Here is a 23,487-nt window from a genome sequence, read left to right as displayed (position 1 = left end):
CCAAGTGATCTGCCCACCTTGACCTCCCAAAGTGCTGGGATTACAGGTGTGAGCCAGCGCACCTGGCCTGAAATTTGTTAAAAACAAGTTTTTTGGTTTTTTTTATTTTCTTTTGAGACAATCTCATGCTGTCACTCTGGCTAGAGTTCAGTGGGGACAGAGTGAAAGTGCAGGTTGAGGCCGGGCGTGGTGGCTCACGCCTGTAATCCCAGCACTTTGGGAACCCGAGGCAGGCGGATCATGAGGTCAGGAGTTCGAGACCAGCCTGGCCAACATGGTGAAACCCTGTCTTTACTAAAAATACAAAAATTAGGTGCAGTGGTGGGCACCTGTAATCCCAGCTACTTGGGAAGCCGAGGCAGGAGAATTGCTTGAACCGGGAGGCGGAGGTTGAAGTGAGCCAAGATCGTACCCTGCACTCTAGCCTGGGTGACAGGGCAAGACTCTGTCTTGGGAGAAAAAAAAAAAGAAAGTGCAGGTTGGGGCTCACTGTGGCCTCTATCTCCTAGGCTCAAGTGATCCTCCCTTTCCCGAGTAGCTGGGATCAACTTCCCGAGTAGCTGGGACTACAGAAGCATGCCACCACACCCAGCTAATTTTTCCATTTTTTTGTAGAGATGGGGTTTTGCCATGTTGCACAGGCTGGTCTCGAATTGCCATGGTGTTCCCGTGCCAGGACTGTAGGCGTGAGCCACCGTGCCCGGCCCAACACGTTTTTAATGTGAAGAGTTTTTTCTAAATTAGGCATTTCAATTTTTGTTTGGGTGTGTGGTTACTTTTTGTACCTTTTAATTTTCACCATGTTTGCTTCATGTTTATGAACAGGTGTTGTTTGAAAAATATCAGAACATAGCTTTTATAGTGTGGAAACTATCAGAATTTACCTTTGAAGGTGAATGTTTATGTGCTGAATACTGAAGAATGGGAGAAAGGGGATATGAACAACACAATGAGCTTTAGTGTGGCTTGGAGGAAACCAGGCAACCTGGTTTGCTAGTTCATTATTGCAGACTTATTTCTGTAACAGTTTGTGAAATCAGAAGGTATTATAAGAAAAACTGGAATGTAACCGGAAAAGATCCTCAAAATTTAGCTTAGGATATTTCAAGCTTCTATTTTTTCCATATGAATACTTTTTTTAAAAAAGGGAGAGAGATTCATAAATAAGATTCCAATGTTTATACAAAATTTTTGGAAACTGAATACTGATTACTGTAAAGATGATATATCTACCAGTCAGTAAAGATGAGCTCCTATGAGCTTTGGGGGAGAAAATTTTGACTAGAGGTTTTGCTGGTAAATATGAAAATAGTCATTATGAGGCTTTGGAAAGAAAATGTAGGAAACACTGTAGATTGAACTATGCTTGAAATACAAAGTTGGGAGACACTGATTTTTAGTAATCTATTTAATCTGAGGTAGATATGTAATAGCTGTTAACGTCTATATCTGTGAAAGACTTCATTCTGAGGAAGCCAGTTAAACTTTTTTTTTTAGGATTAGAAGGAATTTAAAAACTTACACTAATTTCTTGGATCTTATGGTAAACAATTAAATTAGGACTTCACTGACCACTCATAGTCAGGGTATTGGTTTTGTGGGTAGTGAAGCATTCATGAGAAGAATTTGGACACATACTTTAATGTATTTTTTCTTTAATGCTTTAATGTCTTTTTTCTTATTTTAAAAAATTATGGTAAAGTATACATAACATAAAATTTACCATCTTAACCATGTTTAAATGTGCATTAAGTGCCTTGACATTGTCATGCAAGCATCCCTACCATCCATCTCCAGAACCTTTTCATCTTCCCCAACTGAAGCTCTGTACCTATTAAACACTAACTCCTTGTTTCCCCCACCAGCCCTTGGCAACCGCCGTTCTGTTTTTTGTTTCTATGAATTTGACTACTCTAGGTACCTCCTATAAGTGATGCCATGCAATATTTGTCTTTTTGTGACTGGCTTATTTCACTTAGTCAAGTGTCTTCCGTGTTCATCTCTGTTGTAGCAGGTGTCAGAATTTCATTCTTTTTTAAGGCTGAATAATTTCAGTGTATATACATACCATATATTTTTTAATCCGTTAATTCATTGGTGGACACTTGGGTTGCTTCCACCTTGAGGCTGTTGTGAATAATGCTGCTCTGTCCATGATGTACAGATACCTGTTTAAGTTCTGGCTTTCATTTCTTTTGGGTATGTACCCAGACGTGTAATTGCTGGATCATATGTTGAATTTTTTCAGGAATTGCCATACATATTGCCACAGCAGCTGGACCATTTTTCATTCCCATTAGCAGTGCATGAGGGTTCCAGTTTTCTATATCCTCACCATCACTCATTTTCTGCTTTTTAATTTTTTGATAATAGTCATTATAATGGGTATGAAGTGGTATTTCAGTGTGATTTTGATTTGCATTGCCCTAATGATTAGGGATGTTGAGCATCTTTTCCTATGCTTTTTGGCCATTTCTATATCCTTTTTCTCACTTTTAAAAGTGAAGTCTGCTAGTATTGCCAGTTTTCCAAGAACTCTTCTTTCCAAGAATGTGATTTTTTGAACTTGTATATTTTGCCAGTATGAGAGAATTGGAGAGTAGCAGGACTATATACTCACAAACCTAATTCCAGATTGACTAACAGTGATTGTTATGTAGTAAGCACATTCTGGTAAATATTCTGGAAAGTATTCTATAAATTAGATATCCATCTCTGTCTGTAGAATAACATAAGGAAGTATAATCAGAAATAGACTTCAGTAATGTATATTTGCTCTTGATTTTCTAGGAAGTAATTTATGGAATATAAAGAAAATATAGGAGGAATTTCTTTTCTAGGATTTTTTTTTTTTTGGCCATTGCCTTAAGAGAAACCAGGATAAACACTATATGCATGCTAAAGGATAGTTATTGATTTAATTTTCTATAGTATTGCTTTGACTAAATTGGGTTAATTTTATTTGGAGTACAATGTAAAATGTGGTTGAATTTTGTGAGTTGTTTTAAATAATGAAGTAAAAGAGGTGTCCTCAAGGTCTTTAATTTCAGGGGAGTTTGAATACGATAATTATATAAACAGTGATTATATGACTCATCTTTTTAATATGTCATTTTTGAATGCTCAGATATGCATTAATAACCACTTGTTTTGTGCGTATGCATTATCAGAATGTTTATTATATGCATCATAATCTTTGACAGATTTATAAATAATACTGCATTAATTCTTAGTGTTTTAAAGTCTGTTCACTTGCAAAACTGCAACATAATGTGAAGGGAAAGTTTTTGTTTTGCCCTATTTCTTTTTTTTTTTTTTTTTTTGAGACGGAGTTTTGCTCTTGTTGCCCAGGCTGGAGTACAGTGGTGCGATCTCAGCTCACTGCAACCTCTGCCTCTTGGTTCAAGTGATTCTCTTGCCTCAGGCTCCTGAGTAGCTGGGATTACAGGCGCCCACCACCACACCAAGCTAATTTTTTTGTATTTTTAGTAGAGATGTGTTGAGACCAGCCAGGCTGGTCTCAAACTCCTGACCTCAGGTGATCCACCTGCCTTGGCCTCCCAAAGTGCTGGGATTATAGGCGTGAGTCACTGCACCCAGCCTATTTTGCCCTATGTCTAATAGGTGGGGTTTTGAAATCTGTATCACTGATGTTATTTCCTGTAGAAAGCAACACCACCTGTAATTCTGTATAAATATACCTGGTTTTTCCGTATCTGTGTGTTAGGAAATTATAGGATGAACTTTGCAAAGATAGACATTTACATTTTCTCCATCTTTATATGCTTTTGTGAAAGTGCTTTTGGAGAGTCTTAACATTTTTGAGGCTGGGTATGGTGGCTCACACCTATAATCCCAGCACTTTGGGAGACTGAGTTGGGAGGCTCGCTTAAGCCCAAGAGTTTGAGACCAGCCTATGCAACCTAGTGAGACCTCATCTGTACAAATAATTTAAAAAATTAGCCAGGGTGGTGGTGTGCACCTGTGGTCCCAGCTACTTGGGAGGCTGAGACAGAAGGATTGCCTGAACCCAGAAGGCTGAGGATGCAGTGAGCTGTGATTGTTCCACTGTGTCCAGTGTGGCTGACAGAGTGAGACACAAAAAAAACATTTTTTTCTTTGAGTCTAAAAGATTCTTATTCATTCACTGATAGGGAAAACCTAGTAGAGGTTTAGTGCCTTACTCACTTGATAAGAAAGTAAAATCTTGGGGGAGGCCGACAGGGGGCGGGTCATTTGAGGTCAAGAGTTTGAGACCAGCCTGGCCAACAGGGTGAAACCCCGTCTCTACTAAAAATCCAAAAATTAGTGGATGTGGTGGTGTGCATCTATAATCCCAGCTACTCAGGAGGCTGAGGCAGGAGAATCACTTGACCCCGGGAGGTGGAGGTTGCAGTGAGCTCATGTTGTGTCACTATAGACTCTGTCTTGAGAAAAAAAAAAAAAAAAAAGGAAAGAAAGTCAATACTTGGATACTTTCCTTACACTTACACAGCAGGACATGAAGCAAGCCTTGACTGTTATCTAGGTAAGTTATTGAATAAGACAGTCAAACTAAACACTTAGGCAAACACACAAACACACACACACAAATTTATGTTAATAATAATCAGTGGTAGTACCACCTTGCTGGGTGATTTACGTTCTCTCCTCACCCCAGCCGCCTGTGTCTCATTTCCTGGCGTTGACTTTAAGCGATTCTATAAGTTTAGATTTGGGTGAACGTTTTTTGAAGAATACTGCCTCTTTGAAGATGGAATTATAGTGAAAGTGGCATTGTTATTTCTTTTTTTTGTTTGTTTGTTTTTTTTGAGACAAGAGTCTCGCTCTGTCACCCAGGCTGGAGTGCAGTGGTGAAATCTTGGCTCACTGCAACCTCCGCCTCCCAGGTTCAAGCGATTCTCCTGCCTCAGCCTGCCGAGAGTAGCCGGGATTATAGGTGTCTGCCACCATACCTGGCTGATTTTTGTATTTTTAGTAGAGACCATGTTGGCCATGCTGGTCTCGAAATCCTGACCACAGGTGTGTCCGCCTGCCTAGGCCTCCCAAAGTGCTGGGATTCTTGGTGCGAGCCACTGCGCCCGGCCGCTGTTGTTATTTCTTGTCTCATAATTCATTATACATTTCTGAGGCATTTTGCAGATAGTTTGTACATTCACTTTTAGATATTCTTACAACTATGTTGACTAGAGGTCCCATTTAGCAGAAAGAAACCCTTTGCCTCTTTGGTGATGATACTCTTTCTCTAGTGAAAACACTTAAAAAAAAACCCACCATAGTTTTAAGGTTCAGCTTACATTTTTATTTTTTAGGGTGACAATTTGTAAGAACTTTAAAAATTATAATTTGAAACTAGTTTTTGTGCCTTTTTTTTTTTTTTTTTAGACGGAGTTTAGCTCTTGTTGCCCAGGCTGGAGTGTAATGGTGTGATCTCGGCTTACCACAGCCTCTGCCTCCTGGGTTCAAGCGATTTTCCTGCCTCAGCCTCCCAAGTAGCTGGGATTACAGGCATGTGCCACCACGCCTGGCTAATTTTGTATTTTTAGTAGAGATGGGGTTTCTCCATGTTGGTCAGGCTGGTCATGAGCTCCCGACATCAGGTGATCTGCCTGCCTCGGCTTCCCAAAGTGCTGAGATTACAGGCGTGAGCCACCATGCCCAGCCGTTTTTGTGCCTTTTTAATGATTGCCTTTTTTGTCTATATCTGCTTTGTGTATAGTAAAGCAGGCACATGCAATGTAATACCAGATTTTTATAACGAGTGAATGCGCTAAAACCTATTTAGAATAAGAATAGTCTCTTAAGAGGCCAGGTACAGTAAGTAACTCACACCTTTAATCCCAGCACTTTGGGAGGTCGAGGTGGGGGGATTACTTGAGTCCAGGAGTTCAAGGCCAGCCTGTGCAACATAGCAGGCCCATCTCTAAAAAAAAATAAAATAAAATATTAGCTGGGTGTGGTGGTACACGCCTGTAGTCCTAGGTACTTAGAAGGCTGAGGGAGGATAGTTTGAGCCCAGGAGATCGAGGCTGCAGTGAGCTGTGATTGTGCCACTGCACTTGAGCCTGGGCAACAGAGTGAAACGCTGTCTCAAAAAAGAATAGTCTCTTAAGGAATAATGTCATCTATTTTAGTGTTTACTACGCTCCATGTTGTGATACAGTGTCGCATGGGTTTTGTTGGTCCACAAGAGTCCTAGCTTACCACTAGCTGGGTTGCCTTGGACAAATGAGTTAACTGCTGAAAGCTTTGGTTTTCCTTGTCTGTAAAATGATGATGACGTTAATAGTCAATAGATGTGACAGTGCCACATTCAGTAAATACTAGCTGTTATTTAGTGGGGGTTTCAGAAGTTAGAATATGAATAATATGAAGTTTTTATGACATATTTTCCTAGTAAAAAGATGGAAATTGGAAATTTCTCTGAAAATTATGAAGAGCATAATTTTGCAGCCACAAACGTTTTTCAACCAAAAATTTCAAAGAAGGAGTTTTTAAATATGGTGAATTTAATAGAATAGCTATTCTAAACATCTTCACCTGGAGAGTTGCATCTACTGCATTAGTATCTTGCCATGTTATTTAGTGTAATGCTTTTTATTTTTAATTTATTCATTTTTTGAATAGATAATACAGCCATATGGTTCAAATTCCAAAGGTTACAAAAGGATGTGTAGTAAAAAATTTTCCTTCCATCCCTTCTCCTAGTTTCCCTTCCCAGAAGCAACCAGTCATTATACTCTTGTATAGTAGGTATAGAGATTCTTAAATCCTTGGTTGGATTTAAAATGCAGTGAGCAGCCTAAAATTATGTGAACATTTTGTATGTGTGTATCTATTTTAAAAATGGGGAATCAATAGCATTTTTCAGATTCTCAAAGGGATATCTGACTTAAAATGGGTTAAGATCTATTGATCTAGTTTGTACCTTCGACTAATGATGTGTGTTCCTTAGGCATCTAAGATTTGTGTGTGTGTGTGTGTGTGTTTTGAGACGGAGGTTTGCTCTTGTTGCCCAGGCTGGAGTGCAGTGGCCCAATCTCGGCTCACTGCAACCTCTGCCTCCCAGGTTCAAGCAATTCTCCTGCCTCAGCCTCCCAAGTAGCTGGGATTACGGGTGTGCACCACCACACCCGGTTAATTTTGTGTTTTTAATAGAGACGGGGTTTCATCATGTTGGTCAGGCTGGTCTTGAACTCTTGACCTCAAGTGACCCTCCCACTTTGGGCCTCCCAAAGTGCTGGGATTACAGACATGAGCCACCGCACCCGGTCATGTGTGTGTGTGTTTAAAAAATAACCATAAGCTTTACTTTTGAACTGAAAGAACATCTATATGTTAATAGATGTTAAAGTTCAGTTTTAGAACCTTTGAAAAAGTGTGGTAATAATTTTTTTGGGGGGAAGCAATTTTAAGATCTTGCACAAAAGCAATTGCCAAACTGTTATTTTTTTCTTTTTTTTTATATTTTATTATTATTTAAGTTTTAGGGTACATGTGCACAACGTGCAGGTTTGTTACATATGTATACATCGCAAGGACAAAAAAACCAAACACCGCATGTTCTCACTCATAGGTGGGAATTGAACAATGAGAACACATGGACACAGGAAGGGGAACATCACACACTGGGGACTGTTGTGCGGCGGGGGGATGGGGGAGGGATAGCATTAGGAGATATACCTAATGCTAAATGACGAGTTAATGGGTGCAGCACACCAACATGGCACATGTATAGATATGTTTTTTTTTTCTTTTTTTTTTTTTTTTTTTTGAGATGGGAGTTTCGCTCTTGTTTCCCAGGCTGGAGTGCGATGGCGCTATCTCGGCTCTCTGCAACCTCCGCCTCCCGAGTTCAGGAAACTCTCCTGTATTTTTATGTGTGAAAGATTGTACCCAGTTGTAATGAAGAGATAATTTCATTCACTTTTAGGAAGGAATATATATTTTTTAATATATCCTAATAGTTTGCTTCTGTAGCATAGATAAAATTATTGTACAGAGTTTTATGTGGGCCAAAATAAATTGGCCAGGCGCAGTGGCTTACACCTGTAATCCCAGCACTTTGGGAGGCTGAGGCAGGTGGATCACTTGAGGTCAGGAATTTGATACTAGCCAGGCCAGCATGGTGAAACCCTGTCTCTACTAAAAATACAAAAAAATTAGCCAGGTGTGGTGATGTGCACCTGTAATCCCAGCTACTTGGGAGACTGAGGAGAATCACTTGAACTGGGAGGCAGAGGTTGCATCACTGCACTCCAGCCTGGGTGACAGAGTTGAGACTCTGTCTCAAAAAAAAAAAAAAGAAATTGAGAGTCAGTGTACCTGATATATTCATCACTTAAAAGTAGGATAGAAGCTTGCATTCATATTTATCCCATTAAGAACTAATTACTTAATTCTGGCCAGGTGTTGTGGCTTATGCCTGTAATCCTAGCATTTTGGGAGGCCGAGGCGGGCGGATCACCTGAGGTCAGAAGTTTGAGACCAGCCTGGCCAACATTGTGAAACCTTGTCTCTATTAAAAATTCAAAAATTAGCCAGGCATGGTGGCACGCGCCTGTAGTCCCAGCTACTCGGGAGGCTGAGGCAGGAGAATTGCTTGAATCTGGGAGGCAGAGGTTGTAGTGAGCTGAGGTTGCACCATTGCACTTCAGCCTGGGCAACAAGAGTGAAACTCCATCTCAAAAAAAAAAAAAAACAAACCGAAAAAGTTCTTAACTTAGGGTTGATGGATTTCTGGTTGGGACAGTATATATCTGGATGGGCTTCAGGGTTTCTAGACCCTCCTAAAATTATATGTAAAGTTTCTGTGTATGTGCATTCTTTTTTGGAGGAGAGAATTGATTGCTTTCATCAGATTCTCAAAGATTCATCCCTTCCATTCACGTTCTCTCTCTATAGTTAAGAGTTTTTGGCTTAGACTAAATGGGAATTGTGTTGTTACTATTTGTGAGTATCGTGTTAGCTGCTCTGTGTGCACATATGCATCTACCCTTACCATAAAACACTGTAAGCCATAAACAGCATTCATCATAATGTACATCCGTCCAGGATGTAACCTGGATATTTATATGCAATATTTATATGCAAGACAGGGCATATAAATATTGAAGTGCCAAATGAATGTTCTCATAAGATGAGGTGGTCCTTTTCTACCTAGAATTTTCTTCCCCAACTCCTTATCATTCAAATTTTAGCTCCAGTGGGACCTCCTTGGGTGCTTCCTTGATAACTTTAAAAAACAGTCTTTCGGCCGGGCACTGTGGCTCACGCCTGTAATCCCAGCACTTTGGGAGGCCGAAGCGGACGGATCATGAGGTCAGGAGATCGAGACCATCCTGGCTAACACGGTGAAACCCCGTCTCTACTAAAAATACAAAAACAAAACAAAACAAAAAAAAACTAGCCGGGCGTGGTAGCAGGCGCCTGTAGTCCCAGCTACTCGGGAGGCTGAGGCAGGAGAATGGCGTGAACCCGGGAGGCGGAGCTTGCAGTGAACCGAGATTGTGCCACTGCACTTCAGCCTGGGCGACAGAGTGAGACTCTGTCTCAAAAAAAAAAAAAAAAAAAGTCTTTGGGCTGGGTGCAGTGGCTCACGCCTGTAATCCCAGCACTTTGGGAGGCTGAGGTGGGCGGATCACCTGAGGTCAGGAGTTTGAGACCAGCCTGGCCAACATGGTAAAACCTCGTCTCTACTAAAAATACAAAAATTTGCTGGGTGTGGTGCTGCGCACCTGTAATCCCAACTACTCGGGAGTCTGAGGCAGGCAAATCACTTGAACTTTGGAGGCGGAGGTTACGGTGAGCCGAGATCATGCCACTGCCCTCAAGCCTGGGCAACAAGAGTGAAACTCTATCTCAAAAAGAAAAGAAAAAAAAAGTCTTTGCCTGGGCACGGTGGCTCATGCCTGTAATCCCAGCACTTTGGGAGGACGCAGGAGGATCTCCTGAGGCCAGGTGTTCAAGATCAACCTGGGCAACATAGTGAGGCCCCTGTTCCTACTAGAAAATTAAAAAATTAGCTGGAAACGGTAGCATGCACCTGTGTCCTGGCTACTTGGGAGGCCGAGACAGGATGGAGGATTGCTTGCTCTAGGTGACAGCAAGACTCTTGTCTCTTGGAAAAAAGTGTTTGAAGTTTCTATTACTCTGTTGTTTCTTATAATCTGTAATTATTTTATCTTTGTTTGTTCACTTGTCTGATATATCTCCCCTCCCCCATTAAAATACGATCTTCTTCCGTGTAGAAATCTTGTTTTTCTTATCTCTAGGGCTTAGAACAGTGCCTTGTACATAATTGGCATTCAATAAATATTTCTTAGTAAATGAATGAACATTTTTATTTCACATTTAGGTTGTCTTAGTTGACTAATAAGTAATAAAGGCATTTATTTTTCCTTCATAAATATTTAAACACTTTATTTTTTTTTTTTTGCAAAACCCAGGCCAATTTTATTTAAAAAAAATAAAAATTTAATGCCAATTTTATTTTAACTTATAATTTACACAAAATATAAACTTGTTTAATGAAAACTTTTTATTTTAAAAGGATCACATTGCTGAGTGTCCAATTAAAATCCTGAGTGGGTTTGTGCTTTGGTAATTCTGTATGTTTCAGGTTAAAAACGTAAGTGGTATATTATATAGAGAGAATGGAGTGGATTTTATAGACGACAAACTTAGAGTGATTCCTTTTACTTTGCAAATTCACCACTTTCATTTTACAAAAGTTAAGATGTTAAGTCCAGTGAAATCCCTCTGTTCTGCGTATTTGAGGACTGATTATAGCCTAATCAGATCACCAGACTTTATATAGTTTAAGAGAGAATAGCATATCTGAATATTATAATGGACTTTCAGAGCAGGGTTTTATGGGCAAATGTTCTCTGATTTGTAAAACTTACATTTTATAATAATATTGGCTCATAATAGTAATTAGATTTTGTAGTGCTTGAAAAAGATCAGTAAAGTTTCTAGATATTTCGAATAGGCTAAAGTAGTTCTTTGGTTTGCAAGTGATGACATCCTCTTTTAATACTTAAAAATGGTTTCTACCTTTTGTATTTGAAGATTTTTTTTTTTGAAAACTTATATGGAATCTTATTTTTATGTTACAGTAGAATGAAGCATAGTTTCCCTCAGTAAGAATGTAGGCCCTGGGGTCACACATACCTGAGTTTGAATTCTGAGTCCACCATTAGAAGCCATTTGACTTTTTTTTTTTCTTTCATTGTCACCCGGGCTGGAGTGCAGTGACGCGATCTCTGTTCATTGCAACCTCCACCTCCTGGGTTCAAGCAATTCTTCTGTCTCAGCCTCCCGAGTAGCTGAGATTACAGGCACCCACCACCACGCCCAGCTAAGTTTTTGTATTTTTAGTATAGATGGGGTTTTGCCATGTTGGCTAGGCTGGTCTTGAACTCCTGACCGTGTGATTCACCCGCCTCGGCCTCTCAAAGTGCTGGGATTACAGGCATTGAGCCACCACACCTGGCCAGAAGCTGACTTCTAAGCCTTGGTTTTCTTATCTCTAAAACTGCGAGAGTAATAGAAGCCATATCATAGAGTCAGATTAAATTCCAGAAGGCAGGTAAAACATTTAGCCTAGTGCTAGATACATTGTATGAGTTGAAGAATATTAACTACTATAATTATAGGAAAAAGTACACAATGGCAAATGTTTACTAACGTCTTTTAGTTGATTTTTGTTCCTTTAACACATTACGTGGATTCTTTCCATTTAAGGAAGAAAAATATGGAGTATATACAGCTGTGAGAATTATACTTTTAAAGCAAAAAGGAGAAACTAGTTCTTATGGAACAATCTCAGCATTACTGTTTAGTTAATGTCAGTTTGAGGCAGATTTCTTGTTTCTGAAATCAGAATTTAAAGTGACTAATGTAATTATTTTCAAGGGAAATTCCATTTATGGAGCATTACCAGGTAAAATTATTATTAGATAAACTTTCTTTTTTTTTGAGACGGAGTTTCCCTCTTGTTGCCCAGGCTGGAGAGCAATGGCTTGATCTTGACTCACTGCAACCCCCACCTCCTGGGTTCAAGTGATTCTCCTGCCTCAGCCTCCCGAGTAGCTGGGATTACAGGCATGTGCCACCACAACTGACTAATTTTGTATTTTTAGTAGAGATGGGGTTTCACCCTGTTGGTCAGGCTGGTCTTGAGCTGCCAATCTCAGGTGATCTGCCCGCCTTGGCCTCCCAGAGTGCTGGGATTACAGGCGTGAGCCACTGTGCCTGGCCTAGGTAAACTTAATTTGGAAGTTGTTAGGCCGGGTACAGTAGCTCACACCTGTAATCCTACCTAGCACTTTGGGAGGCTGAGGTGGGAGGATCGCTTGAGCCCAGGAGTTCAAGACCAGCCTGGGAAGCATGGCAAAACTCCGCCTCTACAAAAAATAGAAAAATTAGCCAGGTGTGGGGGCATGCTCCTGTTGTCCCAGCTACTCTGGAGGCTAAGGTGAGAGAATCACCTGATTCCGGGAGGTCAAGGCTGCAGCAGTGAGCCAAGATCACGCTGCTGCACTCCAGCTTGGGTGACAGAGTGACACCCTGTCTCAAAAAGAAAAAGAGAAAGAGAGAAAGAAAGATTGAGGGAGAGAGAAAGAGAAAGAGAGACAGAGAGACAGAAAGAGAGAAAGTTGTTTCCCAGGACAGGATCTTCAAACATTTTTGTAATTGCTTACTTCTATCAGAGAATATAACTTCAGCACTCTTGTTGTATTTGTCCTGTTACACAACATTAAAACATACAAACATAGAGATGTTTAAAAAGGATGATATTGAAAAATAGGATATAGAGTTCTGATACTTTTGTGCCTCCATTTCTCTTGCCCATTCCCCAGCACACACACTGGTCTGGAACACAGCTTTGTTTTGATATTTAGATTCAAAGAGAGAACTTTCTCTTCGGGTTTTGAGCCATGTTAGTTTTGCAGCATTTTATTTTGAACCAGCGAAGGACATGAAGAGGGCCAGGCGTGGTGGCTCACTCCTGTAATCCCAGCACTTTGGGAGGCTGAGGCAGGCAGATCACTTGAAGTCAGGAGTTCAAGACCAGCCTGACCAACATGGTGTAACCCCGTCTCTACTAAAAATACAAAAAAAATTAGCCAGGTCTGGTGGTAGGTGCCTGTAATCTCAGCTACTTGGGAGGCTGAGGCAGGAGAATCTCTTGAACCCATTCGGCGGAGGTTGCAGTGAGCCAAGATTGCACCACTGCACTCCATCCTGGGTACAGAGCAAAACTCCGTCTCAAAAAAAAAAAAAAGACATGAAGAATTGAATGAGAAACTTAGTGTACCTTCTTGAGGTCTTCGCGTAGGCTTTTAAGTTTATTGCACCTTAAGGAAACAAAATCTGAATTGAGGATTTTACCAGTTTAAAGAGTATCACAGGTGGCTCTTTTTTGATGGCTCTTATCTTGTGGTCAGTGGGTGAGTTTTAGAGGGCCCTTGACCCTCTTTAAATTCCAGGGAGTATTTTGTGTCTCTGTGCAGACTGACACTTTTCCGGACAAAGGTAGAGCTTTCATCAGATTCTCAAAGGAGTTTCTCCAAAGGCTAGGAACAGTTGCTTTGGATGGTTGGCATGTTTTCTCACTCAGAGTGGAGACAGAGAATTTGTCATCTCTGTCTGTAGAAGGGAGCTCTCATGACTAGAGGTTTCTTTTCCTGTATGTCTTTCCTGATTTTTGATTCTTTTTGATACCAAATAGAATTTTAAAAGGTATTTGAAGGGAGAAGTTACTACGTGACTGTAGTGTGTGGTTGGCTGGAAAATTTTGATCTTCATCATTTGAAAAATTAAGCGGGGTGAATAGGAATACCAGTGATAAAATTGAGTGTGCCTGTAAAGAAACATTTTTCTGGAATGGCTGTGGACCTGGGAGAATTTGGGAGGAGAAAGTCAGGTTGTTTCTGCTGGTAAAGAAATAGGTTAACAATCAGTGAAGAAGAGATGTCTGTTGGTTTTTCGGTGTGCCAGGCAATGTACCACATGGCGTCTCATTTAAGCCGCACACCCAATACCAAGAACAAGCGATGTTTGCTTTTAACTGAGGGCAAAGTAACTTGCCCACTCGTGCAGAGAGAGCCAGGGGTGGGACCCTAGGCCGGTCTGGCTCTAAAGCTGGTAACTTCCTTGTTGTGGCCGTTAGTCATAAATGTGTGCAGGTGAGAACAGCTAACCGCAATCTTGGTCATACTGTGCTGGGGTGATTTACTAAGATGTTTTTGCAAGTACTCTAAAAATTACGAGGAGACTGAAGGTGGTGAGAAAGCAAAGCAGAGAAGAGAAGAATGAGGGGAGCAGCCAGGCCTGCAGCAGCACTGTGGGTGATGATGGGGAGAGGTGTGGCAGGCCGTGGGCTCTGGGCTCCTCAAGAAGGCTGGCCAGGCTGGGAAGCTGGGCACAAGACGCTTCCATGGGCCCCTGTGCAACTCATGCTGTGTCCTGGTGAAGGCATGTCAGTCATGTCAGTCATGGAATAGTAAGGAACGGTTCGGTAAACTGGTAGCATTCTGGCTGCGGTGTCCTTAAACACTCATCCCTCCATCTTTGGGGAACTCACTTATTGTAGGAAAGGGTCTGGGTTGAAGTCTAGGTGATAATCCTAGCTTTATGAACTGAGGTGAGTTATTTAAACATCTTTGGAACTTCATTTTCCCTTTTGGTAAAACGAGATTCATGCTGCCCAGGGTGGTTGTGAGGAGTAAGTGAGGCATTGTGGGTAAACTGCCTGAATAGTGGTTGGCTGCTTAATAAATATGCGTTCCCTCATCTTTCTGTTTGCCATTGATCTTTCTTGAAGTCAGCCCTGTGGACCTGGGTCTTGTTTCAGAATATGCAGTGTTGTGAGAGAAGCAATCTGGCAAAAGTTCATCCGTTATGTAGGCACCATGAAAGACTTTTGTCTCACAGTGACGTTAAATTTTAATTTAATTAATTCAGGGCTGCTTGTGCCTGGAACACTGTTCAAAGCAAAATGTTAAAACATTAAAAAGAACATGTAGCCAATTGAGACTTGGCACCATTTCAGGAAAAGTACTGTCTTCTAATAAGGGAGATATAGACTTGAATTAACCTTTTACTGAAGTGCCCCCAGGAAACAATATCTGGCAATAGTAGGGCATACTCCTCCACCATATCTTATGAGGAAATATAGTGAGAATTCAGAGTAGGTTCAGGCTCCTAAGGGCTGTCTTCTACTAGCAGTGTAGGAATCACAGCTGTTGTGTGCCTTACACATTATAAGCACACAACACTCTTTTTGATTGAATGAGTATTTTGAATGCAAGAATATTTATAGCAAAGGTGAAGAGTTTTTTTGAGGGTAAGAAGACTACTTTTGATCTTTATCTCATCAAATTAATTTTTCAGGAAGATAGGCATGCATCAGAAGGACTGGTGTTTTCCCCCAGTTTGTGAGCAAAAATCAAAAGGACTGGAAGGCAGATTGACACAGGGGACTTTTTAAAGTAGAAGGAAGTTTCAGTATTCCCTGTTCTGTGAGGTGTTCTATACATCCATCTGCACTTGTCTCTCCAACTCCACCTACAACTGATACAACTAACTGGGTTTTTTTTTATTTTTTTGAGACTGAGTCTTGCTCTATTCACCAGACTGGAGTGCAGTGGTGTGATCTCAGCTCACTACAACCTCTGCCTCCTGGGTTCAAGCGATTCTCCTGCCTCAGCCTCCTGAATGGGATTACCGGCATGTGCCACCACGCCTGGCTAATTTTTGTATTTTTAGTAGAGACAGGATTTCTCCATGTTGGTCAGGTTGGTCTTGAACTCCTGACCTCGTAGTCTGCCCGCCTCCACCTCCCAAAGTGCTGGGATTACAGGCATGAGCCACTGCACCCGGCCAACTAACTGGTGTTTTTAATAGTAACCCATCATCTAGAAATAATGCTCATTTCACTTTAAGAAAGTTTAAAGACATTTTAATGAAAAACAGTTTAGATGAAGTTCTGAAACTTATGTTGAATAGAGTTATATTGTATTATATTTAGATTTATGTCTTAACATTTTAAAAGGCAGTTCAAGTAACTGGAATTTATTTTAACTGTACTGGTTTAGTGAGATGTTCTAGAAATGGTATATGCTTTAGATACTCTTGGGCTTAGGAGTGGTAGACTGTATTCATATTCTTGAATTATGGCAAGATTTGAATAAAATAAATTATATGCATGTGTTTTTCTTTTTCTTTTTTTTTTTTTTGAGACAGTGTCTTGCTCTGTCACCCAGGCTGGAGTGCAGTGGCGCGATCTTGGCTCACTGCAAGCTCTGTGTCCCTGGTTCACGCCATTCTCCTGTCTCAGCCTCTCGAGCAGCTGGAACCACAGGCGCCCGCTACCATGCCCGGCTAATTTTTTTTTTTTTTTTTTTTAATTTTTAGTAGAGACGGGGTTTCACCGTGTTAGCCAGGATCGTCTCGATCTGCTGACCGCGTGATCCGCCTGCCTTGGCCTCCCAAAGTGCTGGGATTACAGACGTGAGCCACTGCACCTGGCCACGCATGTGTTTTTCTAAACATATATGAAGCAAACAGCTATGAAAGGAGTCTGCCTAGGACCTGCCTAACTCAGTCTCCTCCAAGGGCCTTAAATTCTCATTTTTATGATTGTTACAGTGGGCTATGCTATTCAGTCCATCTATTCATTCATTCAACACATTTCTGTTGAGCCATATGATACACCAGACACTATTCTGGGAATACAGTGATGAGCATAACAGGATTGGTCTCTGATATTTGGAGAGATAGATATTAATTACCTGAACAGACAAAGATAGAATTCCAGCAATGGCAAGTGCTTTTGGAGAAGTAGGGTGGCCATTCAGGGAAGGTTTCTCAGAGGAAGTGATTATGCTGAGAGAAGAAGACAGGGTGGGTAGGTTGATAAGGTTCTTCTCGGCCGGGCGTGGTGGCTCACACCTGTAATCCCAGCACTTTGGGAGACTGAGGCAGGCAGATCATGAGGTCAGGAGATTGAGACCATCCTGGCTAGCATGGTGAAACCCCATCTCTACTAAAAATGCAAAAAATTAGCCGGGCGTGGTGGTGGGCGCCTGTAGTCCCAGCTACTCCAGAGGCTGAGGCGGGAGAATGGCGTGAACCTGGGAGGCGGAGCTTGCAGTGAGCCGAGATTGAGCCACTGCACTCCAGCCTGGGCGACAGAGCGAGACTCCGTCTCAAAAAAAAAAAAAAAAAAAAGATAAGGTTCTTCTCAAAAGACTGTTGTAGCTGGAGATCAGAGACTGGATGGGCTATTAAGGTTTTCTGGGGCCAAATCCTCAAGGCTGAATTAAGAGTTTGTCTGTAGGAGTTAGGCGTGGTGGCTCACACCTGTAATCCCAGCACTTTGGGGGGCTGAGGCGGGCGGATCACGAGGTCAGGAGTTCGACACCAGCCTGACCAACATGGTGAAACCTCATCTCTAAAAATACAAAAATTAGCCGGACATGGTGGCACATGCCTGTAATCCCAGCTACTTGGGAGGCCGAGGCAGGAGAATCACTTGAATCCAGGAAGCGGAAGTTGCAGTGAGCCGAGATCGGGTCGCTGCACTCCAGCCTGGGCAACAGAGCAACTCTGTCTCAAAAAAAAAAAAAAAGAAGAGAGTTTGTCCTTAGGCCAGGCGTGGTGGCTCATGCCTGTCATCCCAGCACTTTGAGAGGCTGAGGTGGGTGGATCACCTGAGGTCAGGAGTTCGAGACCTCCCTGGCCAACACAGTGAAACCCTGTCTCTACTAAAAATACAAAAAAAAAAAAAAAAAAAAAAAAAAAATTAGCTGGGCATGGTGGTGTGTGCCTGTAATCCCAACTACTCGGGGGGAGAATCACTTGAACCTGGGAGGCAGAGGTTGCATTGAGCAATTGAGCAGAGATCGTACCACTGCACTCCAGCCTGGGTGACAGAACAAGACTCTGTCTCAAGAAAAAAAAAGAGTTTGTCCTTGATCCCAGGAACATTTGTACACCCTCAAATATACAACCACAGAATATATAAATCACCTCTAGATCCCCTACCCAGTCATAAGGAATAATATTTTCCCCTCATGTTTACGTATTTTTTCTTTTTTTTTGAGACAGAGTCTCACTCTTGGTGCCCAGGCTGGAGTGCAATGGCGCGATCTTGGCTCACTGCAACCTCTGCCTCCCAGGTTCAAGCGATTCTCCTGCCTCAGCCTCCCGAGTAGCTGGGACTACAGGCGCCCACCACCACACTCGGCTAATTTTGTATTTTTAGTAGAGATGGGGTTTCTCCATGTTAGGCTGGTCTCGAACTCCCGACCTGAGGTGATCTGCCCGTCTTGGCCTCCCAAAGTGTTGGGATTACAGGCATGAGCCACTGCGCCCGGCCTCTTTTATTTTATTTTATTTTATTTTTTTAAGTGAAAGCAAGTTTATTAAGAAAGTAAAGGAATAAAAGAATGGCTACTCTGTAGGCAGAGCAGCCTGCATATTCTTATATTATACTTTTATTTTTCCATGTGATGATTTATAATAGCATTATGATGGAAGATTACTTTGAGGTAGTCTTATTGTTGGAGTTGGAATTTTAAAAAGTTCTCTTGTCATGGTAACATTGTGCTTATTGTATTTTATGATATTGTGGTTTCCATGAAAACAAGTCACTTCATTGCTTGCCTTTTAAAAATATTGCTAATTTACTTTTAGACCATAAAAATGAAATGTACAACAACAAAAACATCAAGTCTCTTAAAAAAAACTGTAAATAAAATCTGTGTGGGCACTGTGGCTCACCCCTGTAATTGCAGTGATTTGGGAGGCTGAGACGGGAGGATCTCTTGAGGCCAGGAGCTTGAGACCAACCTGGGCAGCAGAGTGAGACCCCTGTCTCTACAGAAGAAAAAAAAAAATTAGCCTGGCATAGTGATGTGTGCCTGTAGTCCCAGCTGCTCCAGAGGCTAAGGCAGGAGGATCCCTTGAGCACAGGAGTTTGAGGCTGCAGTTAGCCATGATTGCACCACTGCACTCCAGACTGGGTGATAGAGTGAGACCAATAAATAAACAAAAAAAAAATCTGGGACAGGAATGTTGGCTTATGCCTATAATCCCAGTGCTTTGGGAGACTGAGGCAGGAGAATTGCTTAAGGTCAGGAGTTCGAGGCTGCAGTGAGCTGTGATTCCATCACTGCAACACAGCCTGGGTGACAGAGTGAGACCCTGTCTCTAAAAAATAAAATTAATAAAATAAAATCTATCTGTAGGCTCAGCTATACGTTCTATGGATGCCACTGTGTTATTAAAGTACACAATCTTAAGTTTTCATGTGTTTTAATTCCCTATTTTATGAACTACTGCTTGGAATAGTGGGGAACATAATGCAATAGATTTAATTCATTAAGAGAATAGAAGTTTAGAAGATTAGATCTAGAATTATCGTCAGTACCAACTGAAGTTCATTAAATGAGAATGCAAGCAACAGTAAAACCGCAGTTAGGCGAAGCAATTAACATTGGTGGTGTTATGGCTACTGTGAAGACTGGAAAAATAAATAATTGAAAGTATTTCAAATTTGACAAATTGAATGAAGTTAAAAATTGAATCCACCTCCTTGTCACTTGCTAATTTTAAATTTTCCTGAGCTATTATAATTTAAATTATTGAGAATTATCTGCACTGCATTTTGTGGGTGGTGAAAATTGAGTGGAGTGAGTGCTTTTCAGTACCAGTGCTTGAAGCGGAACTGGATTTGTGATGGTTTACGTAAGGAAGAAAGCATCATCCATGATTATGTCAGACTCTGACCTGGTAGCGTCTAACAAAATAAATAAAGGACTATAGAGTTTGGGGCTTTTGATAGTCAGTGCTTAAATGATCACTCTTGTACCTAAAGGTTAATGAATTTCCAAGTGTTTTTAGTCATTTCATGGCTAGTCAGACAGTGTGCATTCCTGTGGGCCCGAATCTATATTTAATATCAAAATATTCTTGGTGAAATTATGTTTCTTCACAGTTTTACTTAATGGAATATTCTTTTTCATTTGTGTGTTAATGTAGGGCACTACATCTACATTTCTTGACTAGGAGGGTATCCTATTTTTATTTTATTTTATTTTTTAAGCAAGGCTGGTAATAATTATGTACTGTCATAACAGAATAATTTCACCACCTCAGGGTGTCATAGTTAACAATTGATACTCATTTGTGCCCACAGATGCGAGGATAGTTGACCAGTTCTCTGCCTCTTAAATAATACATATTTTTTGAGTCATAAGACTTGGGTTTCAAGTGGATCCTGTAAAGTTGATCTCTTTGTATGCTACGTTTAGGGAAGTGAGTGTTTGTTTTTAAAAATCTATTTAGTTCATCCACAGACTAAATTGTTTAAGCAAAACAATATATCACTATATATTATATATTAGGTTTGCTATTGAGCTCTAAAAAGCATTCAGAAAGAATTTTTGAGTGAAGTAACATTTGGAAGCTGTCAAAGTTAGTACATTACTGAACCGAAGGATTAGCCTAGCCAAACGTGAGCTGCTTTGCTCTATGACAGATGTGAAAGCATTGTGTTCACCTGTCTTCCCAGCTGGTGTGTGTTGAGATGGGGAGGTTGGAGATTGGGGAATTGGACGTGTGTGATGATCTTAGTATCTTGGCTGTGAAACATCGGGATTGGTGGTGTTTGCCACATGTAGGAAATGGGCTGATGATACGTGGACAGATAGAAAATAGCTATTAACCTAGCACCTTTCATTCAGTGGGAGCATTGAAAAGTCTTCTAAACAAAATCCAAAGAAGTTGCTAGGAGTTTTGTAAAAGTATCTTTGCAGCAGGTGGCTTAGAATATGAATTCCATGTTGTGTTAAACATTTTTTCTTCATCTGTGAACTTTTACTTAAAGCTATTTTTATGAACTGAAATTATGGATTTGTTGTACGCATGCAATTTTGATTAGCAATGAAACCTGTATTTAGTCTTTATTCTTAGATTTTTTCTTTTTCTTCCTCATGGGAAGTTGTGGTTATTACAATGCCCAAAACACTCATTTCTCATTCTTATCTCAAGATAATGAGGGTCGTCATTGACATGTCTTCAGTTTCTGTTGAGATAAGAAAATGTATTCACCCTTGTGGAATTTTCCTTTCATAAGTAATTTAAATAAAATAAGTGGCTTTGCCGGGCGTGGTGGCTTACGCCTGTAATCCCAGCACTTTGGGAGGCTGAGGCGGGCGGATCAGGAGGTCAGGAGATCGAGACCATCCTGGCTAACATGGTGAAACCCCGTCTCTACTAAAAATACAAAAAACTAGCCAGGCGTGGTGGCGGGCGCCTATAGTCCCAGCTACTTGGGAGGCTGAGGCAGGAGGATGGCGTGAACCTAGGAGGCGGAGCTTGCAGTGAGCCAAGATTGCGCCACTGCACTCCAGCCTGGGCGACAGAGCAAGACTCTGTCTCAAAAAAAAAAAAAAAAAGTAAAAAAAAAATAAAAATAAGTGGCTATGACTGGGTACAGTGGCTCACACCTGTAATCCCAGCACTTTGGGAGGCCAAGGCAGGTGGATCATGAAGTCAGGAGTTTGAGACCAGCCTGGCCAACATGCTGAAACCCCATTTCTACTAAAAATACAAAAATTAGCCAGGCGTGGTGGCAGGCGCCTGTAATCCCAGCTACTTGGGAGGCCGAGGCAGGAGAATTGTTTGAATCCGGGAGGCGGAGGTTGCAGTGAGCCAAGATCACACCAGCCTGGGCTACAGAGTGAGACTCTGACTCAAAAAAAAAAAAAAAAAAAAGTGTCTGTGAATGATAATGTTCACAAAAACAACATTATGTGTATTTGAAGTAGGTATATAATGAGGGAAACCAAGGCTCCAAGAAATCACTGACAGTGCAGAATTCAGTAAGTGTGATTGAATTGGAATGTCAATCAGAATTGTTTTCCAAGTTATCTTCTTGACTTGGTAGATGCTGAAGTTTCTATTCTACCTCAAGTTCTTACTTTTTATTCTAAATAATTTGAATAATTCTCAAAGACTCTGAAGCGAAAGCTTCAATCAGAGGAGGGTATTTCAGTTGTGTATACTGTTTGACTTCAACTTTATTGAAGCTTGAGATAGTGTCCTGTATAGTTGTTTATTTTCTCCCATCTGTTAACATTTTTGACATTTATTTTTTTCTTCTGTTTTCCCCTCTCTAAGTAGTTTTGCAGGTGGGCTTGCTTAGGGTTGTACAGAGGTATCGCCAGGTCAGAAACACAGAAGTGGCATGGGAAGCTAGGGAGACTGAAGATAAAGACACAGAGATATTGCATGTTCAGCAGGGTAGAGTTATGAAAAGAGGGATAGGTTTGGGAGCTAGGCAGAAATCTTAGAATTCTAGTCAATTTTCCTTGTAAGCTGGGTGACTTTGGACAGATGACCTCACAGCCTCTGTTTGCTTATCTGTAAAGTGGTGATAATATCGTCTACCTTGCAGGATTCATTTTAGAGGTGATATATGTGAAATGCCTAGAGTAGCAGCTAACACATGATAGGCGCTTGGTAATTGACAGTTGTCATGATATTTCCATCTTCGAGGTCAGGGAAATGGTCAATATTCCATGTCCATTTACGATTGCATTCTTGCACTCTAGGATAGTGCCCCCCTCATCTTCAATGCTTAGAGTACCTGCTGAGGGAAACCCTCCTTTCAGGCAGGAAAGGAATTCTTTTTTTTTTTTTTTTATTAAGTATTTATTGATCATTCTTGGGTGTTTCTCGGAGAGGGGGATATGGCAGGGTCATAGGATAATGGTGGAGAGAAGGTCAGCAGATAAACACATGAACAAAGGTCTCTGGTTTTCCTAGGCAGAGGTCCCTGCGGCCTTCTGCAGTGTTTGTGTCCCTGGGTACTTGAGATTAGGGAGTGGTGATGACTCTTAAAGAGCATGCTGCCTTCAAGCATCTATTTAACAAAGCACATCTTGCACCGCCCTTAATCTGTTTAACCCTGAGTTGACACAGCACATGTTTCAGAGAGCACGGGGCTGGGGGCAAGGCCATAGATCAACAGCATCCCAAGGCAGAAGAATTTCTCCTAGTGCAGAACAAAATGGAGTCTCCTATGCCTACTTCTTTCTACACAGACAAAGTAACAATCTGATCTCTCTTTCTTTTCCCCACATTTCCCCCTTTTCTTTTCAAAAAAACCCGCCATCGTCCTCATGGCCCGATCTCCATGGTCGCTGTCTCTTTGGAGCTGTTGGGTACACCTCCTAGACAGGGCGGCCAGGCAGAGGTGCTCTTCACTTCCCAGAGAGGGTGGCCGGGCAGAGGCGCTCCTCACTTCCCAGATGGGGTGGCGGGGCAGAGGCGCTCCTCACTTCCCAGACGGGGCGGCCGGGTAGAGACGCTCCTCACTTCCTCCCAGACGGGGTGGCAGCCAGGCAGAGGTGCTCCTCACTTCCCAGACGGGGTGGCCGGGCAGAGGTACTCCTCACCTCCCAGACG

General features: G+C 41.5%; 1 protein-coding gene across 4 annotated transcripts in view; it reads left to right on the top strand.

The window, feature by feature from the left end:
• The window catches only part of PPP2R5E (protein phosphatase 2 regulatory subunit B'epsilon), a 174,172-nt gene that overhangs the window by 4,183 nt on the left and 146,502 nt on the right, over positions 1-23,487 (top strand). The gene's annotated exons all lie outside the window — the stretch shown is intronic.

Source organism: Pongo pygmaeus, chromosome 15 (assembly GCF_028885625.2).
Source record: "Pongo pygmaeus isolate AG05252 chromosome 15, NHGRI_mPonPyg2-v2.0_pri, whole genome shotgun sequence".
Classification (NCBI taxonomy): Eukaryota; Metazoa; Chordata; class Mammalia; order Primates; family Hominidae; genus Pongo; species Pongo pygmaeus.
This window is presented reverse-complemented; position numbering and strand designations above follow the sequence as displayed.